At 40.6% G+C, this 10,893-nt stretch overlaps 1 protein-coding gene across 1 annotated transcript in view; it reads right to left on the bottom strand.

Annotated features, from left to right (window-relative positions):
- MTHFD2L (methylenetetrahydrofolate dehydrogenase (NADP+ dependent) 2-like) overlaps positions 1 to 10,228 on the bottom strand; it is a 331,691-nt gene extending 321,463 nt beyond the window's left edge. The window contains exon 1 of the mRNA XM_006871559.1: positions 10,203 to 10,228. The gene's annotated coding sequence lies outside the window, so the exon portion shown is untranslated. The remainder of the gene's footprint in view (positions 1 to 10,202) is intronic.
- Between the last annotated feature and the right edge of the window lie 665 nt (positions 10,229 to 10,893).

Genomic DNA, 10,893 nt, shown 5'->3' with positions numbered 1-10,893 from the left:
TCATTTATTTTCCAAGAAATAGACACTGAATGATGGTGGTTTTGTTGTTGTTTTTAGGTGCTGTCAGGTTGGTTCCGCCTCCTAGCAACTTTATGCACACCAGAACAAAACACTACCTGGTCCTGCACCAACCTCACAACTGTCGTTGTGTTGGTTCCGACTCATAGCAACTCTGTACAGGGTTTCCGAGACTGTAAATATTTATGGGAGCAGAAAGCCTCATCTTTATCCCGCAGAACAACCGGTAGTTTCGAACTGCTGAACCTGAGGTTAGCAGCCTGATTCGCAACCCCTACACTACCAGAACTCCTCACAACTGTTGTTGTTGTTGTTGTGAAGTGCTGTCAAGTCGGTTCCGACCCATAGAGACCCCGTATAAGGGTTTCTGAGGAGCAGCTGGTGAGCTTGAACTACCGACCTTGCAGTTCAAATAGCTTTGCAGTCTGGCGCATTAACCCACAGCGCCACACCAGGACTCCTGTAAGACAAGTATAGTTTGGTCAACTGATTTAACATAATATTATGCATCCATTTAAATATTAATAAAAACAAGGGCAAGATAAAGAATGCTTTTTATATAATGTTAAGTGGAACAACTGAGTTACGTCTTCTTGGATAACAGCTTGACCATTGTTATCTTGGATATAACTGTTAATTTGAGTTTTGATAATGTTCCATTTTCACCAGTCTTTGATCTTTTAAGTAACACATTTTTACAGTCCAAATTGCACTTCTGAATGGCAATTTCATTTATTACTCATTATTAAATCATCCCACTCATTTCTGGACCAAACTCACCCAAGTCTATCTCTTTAAACCTCCCTCAACTTAAATCATCTCTAAACCAAACTATTTTAAAAGTCTTCATCCAGTTCCATGGAATTCCATGAAAGAGAATCTGACCATGGAAGACTACCTGGTTTCTCTGCCCCCTTTTTTATCATCACATCGGGATATTAACATAAAAGTTTCAAGACATTTAAAAAACAGAACCTAGTCATTAAAGAAATCACTAAATTATTATCAGTGATTAGTAAAATCTGAGATGATGTTTGCTTGTTTGTGTGCTGTTAAGTCACTTCACACTCATAGTGACCATGTGTGGGGTTTCCAAGCAGTGACTGGTGAGTTTAAACCACCAACTTTGTGATGCAGTGCTTTACCCCACAACGCCACTCAGAGTCACCCTGTATAGGGTTTTCGAGGCTGTAAATCTTTAAGGGAGCAGAAGGCCTCCTTTTTCTCTTGCTGTGAGGTTAGCAGCCCAATGGCTAACTAATATTACATCCCTTTTTGCCACCTATTCATCCATTTTAATTGGAAAAATTAATTTTAGAGACATTACAGTAAAACACATCATCTCTGAACAGTTTGGACAGTTGTGAAACTAATCCATAACATTAAATGGTGAAACACTTGGTTTCTAAATATAAAATAACAAAAATAAATAAATAAATGTAAAATGACATAATAAGAACTGCACAGAAATCTAAGTATAGCTAAAGTAGTTGCCATACCTCATTTTAATGTAAAAACAAAAACAACAAAAAAGTTCAGGAAATGATAGAAAAATTACACTATTATACTTGCCAGCAAAATAGAATATAATTTTGAGAAACTGCTTTTACCAGTGTTTATGAGTAATTCTATCATGGTTAAAATCAGACTACAGAAGGTTAGCCTTAGTAATGGTCCTAACTGAAGTCTAGGTCCTTCAAGTTTTAAATGATGGATGGCACCAACGGTGAAGGGCTCAACTACAGCCAAAAGGTTGAAGGTCTGAACCCACCTATTGGTTACTCAGGAGACAGACCTGAAATCTGCTTCTGAAGGTCACACCCTTAAAAATCCTAAGGAACAACTCTACTCCGAATACATGGGGTTGCCACGAATCAGATCCGTTCAATGGCAACTAATCATGACAATTCTTTACATCAAACAACAAAAAATAGAAATGTTGTTAAGTGTCGTCAAGTTGGTCTAACTCATAGCAACCTTGTATAGTGTTTTCAAGGAGCAGCTGATGGGTCTAAACTGTAGACCTTACGGTTAGCAGTCCAGTGCTTATCTTACAGCATCACACCAGGACTTCAAAATAGAAATAAGTATAAACTAAATATCACAGAAGAATCTGAAAACAAATGAACAATCTTGCTAGTAAAACTTTTTTAAAAAACACGAAATGCTTCACAAATTTGCGTGTCTTTACACTGGGGCCATCCTAATCTCTGTGTTGTTCCAATTTTAGTATATTCTAATTAAAGTCAACGTGATGCTATAGGATAAGCACTGAATTGATAACTGCAAGGTCATCGGTTCAAATCCACTAGCTGCACCTCAGAAACCCTATACAGGGTTGTTATGAGTAGGAAGATTCAACAGCACTAACAAACCCACTCCAAGTCCTGTTGTGGCGCTGTAGGATAAGCACTGGACTGCTAACTGCAAGGTTAGTGGTTCAAACCCACCAGTGTTCCTTGGAAACTCTATCTGAGCTGACTCAATGGCGCTTAACAACAACCGACTCCAGAAGACATGAATATTTAAATAAAACAAACCAGTGTACTTTATTAGTTCCAAGAATGTAGATTTTTACATTTTTATTATTATAAAAATATATATATATATATATCATGATCTTTTACAGTTCAGTGTGTTCAATGACAACTTAGTAGCATCAGTTACATTGACCCGGCTCTGCAGCCACTACCTTTGCCCAATTTTCCATCATAAGCAGAAACTCAATACTTCATAAACAATGAATCCCCTCATCCCCGAGTACAACTAATAAATGTTGGTCTCTCTCTCTCTTTTTTAACGTAGATTTTTTTAAGTGCTGGCAAAACTTAAGAAAAGATAAAGCCATTGGCGGTAAGATAAAGAAAGGTGAAAGTTTCCTAAAGAGCTATAGACTGGTATACAAATCTTGTAAATGTTAAAGGCAATCACAGCAAGAGCGGAAAAAATAGAATCTGCCAAACTAATTCATTAAGGTCAATGAGCAACAGGATAAAGATGGAACAAATGCTTAGGATATTCATTTGTTGTTGTTGTTGTTAGTGCTGTGGAGTCAGATCCCACTCATAGCAACCCTGTACAGGGCTTCCAAGGAGCAGCTGGTAAGTTTGAAGTTCAGTGCTGATCCTACAGTGCCACACCACAATATTCATTTAGTTATGGAAAATGATTTGATACAGGCTCATGTAAGGCAGGGTTTTATAAGACCCAGTTTCATAGGAAACCTGCATATCTACTTTGATTACAACACTAATCTCCCTGCTCAGATAGGACAGGCTACTCCCAGGCTTCAAAGCACTGGAACAAAGATTCTCACACACCAGGGAATATTGGAAACAGTTACACATAAAATGGATTTTGTTTTGTATTTTTACTTTTTGGCTATAGATTAGCTTATTTATTATATGAAACATTAAACTGTAATAAATAGCAGTTGTTGTTAAGTGCCGTCGAATCAGTTCCAACTCAAAGCGACCTTGTATAGGGTTTCCAAGGAGCAGCTGGTGAGCATAAACCACTGATGATTCGGTTCAAACGGATATTGCAGAGCAGCGCATTAACCCACTGCACCACACCACAACTCATTTACTTCTGTGACACTAATTACAGTTTCCCCAACTATAGAACATATGATCTAATTTTTCAAAAGAGATACTGTGTGGTTTAAAATCTGGCAATCTCGCATACTGAAAGCGAAGAGGAGTTAAAGCACTTAGTGATGAGGATTAAAGACTACAGCCTTTAGTACAAATTACATAATTATAGATCCAAATAACATATCAACATACACAAAAATCCTCATAACTGGACCACTAAGTTATATCATGAAAAATAATATAATGAAATTGCCTAGAATTTCATTTTACTTGGATCTATAATTAACTCTCATGGAAGCAGCATTGGGTAAATCTGCTGGAAAAGACCTCGTCCAAGTATTAAAAAGTTATGTCGCTTACAGGACTATGATGGCATGCCTGACTCAAGCCAAGGTGTTTTCAGTTGCCTCATTTGCATGTGAAAGCTAGAAAAATGAATAAGGAAGACCAGAGAAGATGTGATGCATCTGAATTATGGTGCTGTCAAATACTGAATATTAAATATACATATCTATAGATCATGGACTATTAAAAGAACAAACAAATCTGCCCCACCCAAGAGAAGTACAGCCAGAAATCTTCTTAGAAGCAAGGATGTCGAGATTTTTGTCTCATGTACTTTGAACATTTTATCAGGATAGATCAGTCCCTAGAGAAGGACATCATGCTTGGTAAAGTAGAAGGTCAGCAAAAGGAGGAAGACCCTCAAGGACATGGACTGACATCGTGGCAGCAACAATGGGATCAAACATAGGAACAATCATGAGAATGGGCAAGACGTAGGATAGTTATGAGTTGCACCAACTCCATGGCACCTAACAACATTATTATAGGAGTCTAGTAAGCCCTGGTATGGTGCTATAGGATAAAAACTCAACTGCTAATCACGAGGTCGGCAAATCAAGCAGCCACTCTCGGAAACCCTATATATGGACGCTAGGAGTTAGAATTGATTCAACAGCATGAAATAAGTAAGCCCAAAGTATGAAGAAAGTAAACATAAATGCTCTGATATTAAATATGATACTTAAAAGGTAGTTATCACTGGGAAAAGATTTTATCAAACTCAAAGGTAAGAAAAACAGTTTCAAATTTCAAGTCAACAGGACACAATGCCAAATTTGAACCACTAGACGACTTATCACTATGTGCAATTTAAAAAAGACAAAGATGACTGAGGATGGGGACAAGTGGGGAGGCAGACAGTGGCGACCTCTGGAAGATGGAATCTCTTCTCCCTGCTGGTCCTAGAAGAGAAAAGAGACACCAATAAGCATCAACACACTGTCCAAATTTCTCCCCACCAGAGACCCACTAGTCCACAGGGGTTTTTCAACCTTTCAGGCAACCTCACCTTTAGATTAGATATATAATTCAGTGCCAAAAGGATATAAAAGCACTTCCCTATATCCTATTCTAACATGAATAAAGATGCATTGAACAAACAAACAAATCTATAAAAAAAATATTATTTACTTTTATACACTTATAATGTGCATCACCATCACGTGGGAATGGAAGCAGCCAGTTTGAAAGTAATCACTATTAATGATAAACTTTTTAACATCTCTTTTAAGAATAACACTTATCAGCAACAAATGAAGAATAAACCCTACTGTGGTTGAGTCAATTCTGACTCACAGCAATCTTGTTGTTAAGTGTCATGGAATGGGACCCTGTGTAGGGTTTCCAAGGAGTGGCTTGTGGGTTTGAACCACAGACCCTGAGGTTAGTCAGTGCTTATCCTACAGCAACACACCAGGACACTGCCCCCAATGGTTTCCAAAGCTGTTAATCTTTACAGAAGCACAAAGCAACTTATGGGTTCAAACCGCTAACCTTTCTGTTACCATCCCAACACTTAACCAACTGCACTACCAAGGTTCCTGCTATTAAGAACTGCTTTCAAAATTACTGCACCAATTACATTGTAAAGAGACCCTGAAATATGAAGGGGGATTAAAAATATTCATGGAAAAATCCATTTTTTCCGAAAACTTTTTGAAGACTGTTCATATAATGAAAAAGCTATGCATACTATGACAGCTGTGTATGTTCGTGTGTTTGAAGCAAATGGTCACAATCAAAAGTTGGAGCATATTGGCCTCCTGTGGTATGACTCACATTCAAGACGCACAAGGCATGATGAACAGGACAGGATGATGACACTGTTCACATCCAGCTGATGAGAGTCCTGGTGTGTTGCTGTAGGATAAGAACTGGACTGCTAACCTCCAGGTCAGCAGTTCAAATCCACCAGCCACTGCTCAGAAACTCTACTCAGATTGCTATGAGTCAGAACTGACTCAATAGCATTTAACAACAACAATATCAATCGGAAAAAAACATTATCCTCAGTGTGGAAAGAAGTCCTAAATCAACTGAAATTCAATAGATAAGTTAACCATCTAAATGATTTAGAATAATTATAATAGATATTTCCACAAGTCATACTGTGGTGGCTTGCATGATGCTGTGATTCTGGAAGCTATGTTGCTGGTATTTTAAAAGCCAGCAGGGTCACCTATGGTGGACAGGTTTCAGATCATCTTCCAGACTAAGACAGAGTAAAAAGAAAGTGAGATGGTCTACTTCCAAATATGAATAGCAGTGGAATGCTGTCAAATCACATAGAACACTAATTACTGAAATATGATGAAGAACGCCAGAATATTGTGAGCTATAGTGCCCGAAAATGAGCCCCTCAGGTTGCAAGTTCCTCAATATATAACTAGAGAAGATCTGACTCCACAAAGCAGAGCTGATCATATGGAGTAAAGTGTTCAGGACCGTCATTTGCTGTTGGGGCACAACTCAAAATGAAGAGAAATAGCTGTAAGCATCCATTAATCATCGGAACGTGGTATGCACGAAGTATGAATCTAGGAAAATTGAAAGTTGTCAAAAATAAAATGGAACAAAAACATGAATATCCTAGGCATTAGTGAGCTGAAATTACAACCACATGATTTACTACGTTGGGAATAACAAATTGATGAGGAATTGCATCACATTCATCATCACAAAGAACATACCAAGATCCATCTGGAAGTACAACACTACTTGTGATAGGATAATATTTATACCCCTACAAGGAAGAACAGTTAATAACCATTATTATTCAAATTTATGGACCAACCACTAAAGCTAGTGATGATGAAGTTGAAGAATTCTACCAACTTCTGCAGTCTGAAATTGATCAAACATGCTATCAAGATGTATTGATAATTACCGGTGATTGGAATACAAAGGTTGGAAAAAAAGGAAGGATCAGCAGTTGGAAAACATGGCCTTGGTGATAGAAATGATGCTGGAGATCATGATAGAATTTTGTAAAACCAATGACTTCTTCATTGCAAATACCTTTTTTAAGCAACATACAAGATGACTACACATATCCTCACTAGATGGAATACAAAGAAATAAAATTGACTACATCTATGGAAAGAGACGGTAGAAAAACTCCATATCATCAATCAATACAAGGCCAGGGGCAGACTGTGGAACAGACTATCAATCGCTCATATAACTATCAGCTGTTCTGCGGGAGAAAGATGAGGCTTTCTGCTCCCGTAAAGATTTTCAGCCTCAGAAACCCTGTTCAGGGTCACTATGAGTCGGAACCGACTCCACGGCACATAACAACAATAACAACAATTTCAGGCTGAAGATGAAGAGAATTAAAACAAGTCCATGAAAGCCAAAATGTGACCTTGAACATATCCCACCTAAGTTTATAGATCATCTCAATAACAAATTTGATGAATTAGACACTAATAACTAAAGGCTAGAAGAGTTGTGAGATGCCATCAAAGATACCATACAAAAAGAAAGCAAAAGGTCATTACGAAGAAGAAAAAGACTAAAATGAATGTCAGAAGAGACTCTGAAACTTGCTCTCTAACTGCTAAGTTATTTCAGGCAAGATTACTAGAACTCTAAATTCCTATTTCTTGCATATCCTTGTGAAGTGGCAACTCTGTGTGTCAGTCAGAGTAGAACTGCTCCATAAGATTTTTGCAAATGGATTGCCATGCCTGTCTTCAGAGGTACTTCAACCTCCAACCTTTTGGTGAAGGGCTGAGTGCATTAACTATTTGCACCACATAGGGGCTCCTTTATGGAGTCAGTGGAGACTCCCTTATGAAAGTCCACGTCACTAGACTCTATGGAAGCCAAACCCTATGTGTTGTTGAGTCGCTGTATATGATTTCCAAGAGCAGTGGTGAGTTTTAACTGTTGACCTTGTGGTTAGCAGTCCAGTTATGATACTACAGGGTCATGGAAACCCCAAAGGAAATAATAATTTCTACCACTGAGGCTAAGAGTCCAAAGGCATACAATGAGGTGGAGGGAGTTATTCCGACCATAACAACCCTATAGAACAGAACAGAACAGAACAGAATTGCCCCATAATGCTTGTCACCATTATGGGAGCAGATGTTGTTGTTGTTATTGTCTGCCGTAGAGTCTGTATCAACCCATAGCAGCCCTGTATAGGGTTTCCGAGGAGCAGCTGGTGAGCTTGAACAGCCAACCTTGTGGTTCAATCTGACTTTGCAAGTCCAGCACATTAACCCACAGTGCCACACCAGGACTCCATGGGAGCGGATAGCAAGCCTTTTCTCACAGAGGCACTGATTAGCTCAGGCAACCCTTCAGTTAGCAGTCAGGCACTTAGCATTTGCAACACTGGCTCCTTTTTCACTAAATGTTGTTAAGTGTCCTCAAGACAATTCAAAATCATAGAGACACTGTATAAGGTTTCTGGAGTCCTGGTGTGGCATTGGATGATAAAGAACTGCATCGCAAGGTCAGTTTGTACCACAAGGTCAACGGTTCAAACTCACTATCTGCTCCTCAGAAACCCTATACAGGGTTGCTTTGAGTCAGTTCACACCAAACTTTTTGGTTTGTGCTTACCTTACTGCACCACATCACTACTCTTTTTAATTAAATAAGCAGTAGTCATTTTTCAAAAGTTGGACTCTCTAAACAATGTAGCATCAGGATTGAAAGAAGACTCATTAAAACCTGCAATATACAGATAACACAATTTTGCATGCTGAAAGGGAAGCCAACTTGAAGCATTTAGTGATGAAAATCAAAGACCACAGATTACACCTCAACATAAAGAAAACAGAAATCCTCACAATAAGCAACATAAATGGAGAAATGACTAAAGTTGTCAAGGATTTCATTTTACTTGGATCAACAATCAATGCCAAGAAAACACATCCTAAAATACTCAATTCTAAAGTACAATGCTACAAAGTACAATGCTACTGAGCATTGTGTTCTTAAGTGCAGTTGTGTGATTTCTCGACTCAGAGTGAGGAAGTATAGTTTCAGAGGAGCAGCTAGCTGGTGGTGGTGGTTCATGCTGTGGAGTTGGTTCCGACTCACAGTGACCCTTACAGGGTTTCTGAGGCTATAAATCTTTACCGGAGCAGAAAAATTCATCTTTCTCCGGCGGAACAGCTGGTAGTTTCGAACTGCTGACCTTACAGTTCTCACCCGGATTCATAACCACTTCACTACCAGAGCTCAGTTTGCACTAGGGGGACACAAAAGTGTAAATTACAAACATGGTTGGTTGGTTGGTTGGTTGGTTATGTGCCGTGGAGTCCGTCCTGACTCATAGCAGACACTGTAAGTCCTGCAAAATCCTTATAAGGCGGAAACCTGTTAGAGGAAGAAATTCAAATATTTTCCACTATAACGAACAGAAGTGATAAGATTGCACCCTGTCAAAGGGAGGAAACGTGAGACAGAGAAATAAGGCAGCCCAGTGGAGTTGTGCCTCTCACAGGTTTCACTGGACAATCTGTAGCTTTGTAAAACATCAGAGAAAGCACACGTCTGAAAAGAGGGTTTTCTGGATTCATCAGTTCTGGGTCAAGGGCATATTTTTTAGCTTGTTAGTTTGAAATTTACAACTAACACAAGTAGTTTGTGGAAGACTGACGTGTTACCAGCTATCATTGTGCTAAACGGTTTTAAAACCTATACCTTTGTATTTCCATTGCACTCGCCAGGAAGTTGGTTAAAAAAGATGCGGTGAATCTAAAATTGATAATTTGAAAAAGCACCACACAGAAAACGACTACGAAATCAAGATTAATAACTGACTCTGTAAAATTATAAAGAATTTTGAAGCTGGAAAAGACCTCAGCATGACATTAGTAAATTAAGTCAGAAACTCAAACACTAGTACCATCTAGACAACACTTACGCCCTTGTTTACCTAACACAAAAACCAAACAAAAAAATAACAAGTAGTACTGATCTGACATCTTTCCTGAATCCTCGAATGTCTTCCTAAATCACTCAATTGCACCAATTGCAACGACCAAAGAAAAACGTTGGTGGCTCTGGAGCCCAGAGACTAGTACGTCCAGGTTCCCCGAGTGCAGGCAAACGGGAAGCTTCCGTGCAGCCCGCAAGGCCACGTTCAAAAGCCAGACCAGTCTAGCCACCTGTCCGGACCTCCAGCTGCCAGGCCCCCGCAGCTCCTCCCACAGTGCCCCGCTCCGCACGCGGAAGCACGCAGCCCCGAGGGGGGCGAGGGCCCGGGAGACCTCCTACCTCGTGCCGCTGCTCCGAAAGCCCCGGAACGCGTGCCAGGTCGCTCCCGGCTGCCCCGAGGGCGGCGCCGCGCTCCTGTTCAACACCAGCGGTCCACCTGCCAAAAGGCCGCGGAGTAGCGCGTTGCCGCGGGAAGGCGCAGCCATGGCCATGGATCCCCCGCTTCCGGATGGAAGCTCCACCTCCCACTGCTCCTGTCCTAGCTACAGGAAACCCAGCTCGACCCCAGTCCTGTAGGAGGACGAGATCTGCCAAGGAGTCTTGCTCAGAGAATGCACAAGGGGGCGGAGTGATGAGCTTAATCACAGGCCAGGGGCGGGGCCAACGAACACCGGGGTATTTCGGAGGGATCTGTCGCTGGAGAAGGATATCATGTTTAGTAAGGTGGAGGGTCAGAGAAAAAGAGGAAGACCCCCAAACGAGATGGATTGGCCAAGTGGCAGCATCATGGACTTACTCAAGCGCGGCAACGGTAGTGAGGTTGGCTCAGGATCGGGCAGTGTTTCGTTCTGCTGTGCATAAGGTCTTTATGAGTCAGTACCAACTCAAAGGCACCTAACAACACCAACAACAACCAGGGGGCGGGCCCAAGAGACTAGTCTGGGGACAGTATTCTAGTACCAGGCCGTGCGCGGGGCCGATAGAACATCGGGTTCCGGACTGCCCCCCCCCCCGGGGGCGGGTCCTGGAG

The sequence above is a fragment of the Chrysochloris asiatica genome, unplaced genomic scaffold (assembly GCF_000296735.1).
Source record: "Chrysochloris asiatica unplaced genomic scaffold, ChrAsi1.0 scaffold00169, whole genome shotgun sequence".
NCBI lineage: Eukaryota > Metazoa > Chordata > Mammalia > Afrosoricida > Chrysochloridae > Chrysochloris > Chrysochloris asiatica.
Note: the sequence above shows the minus strand (reverse complement) of the source record. Positions and strands in the feature narration are given on the sequence as shown.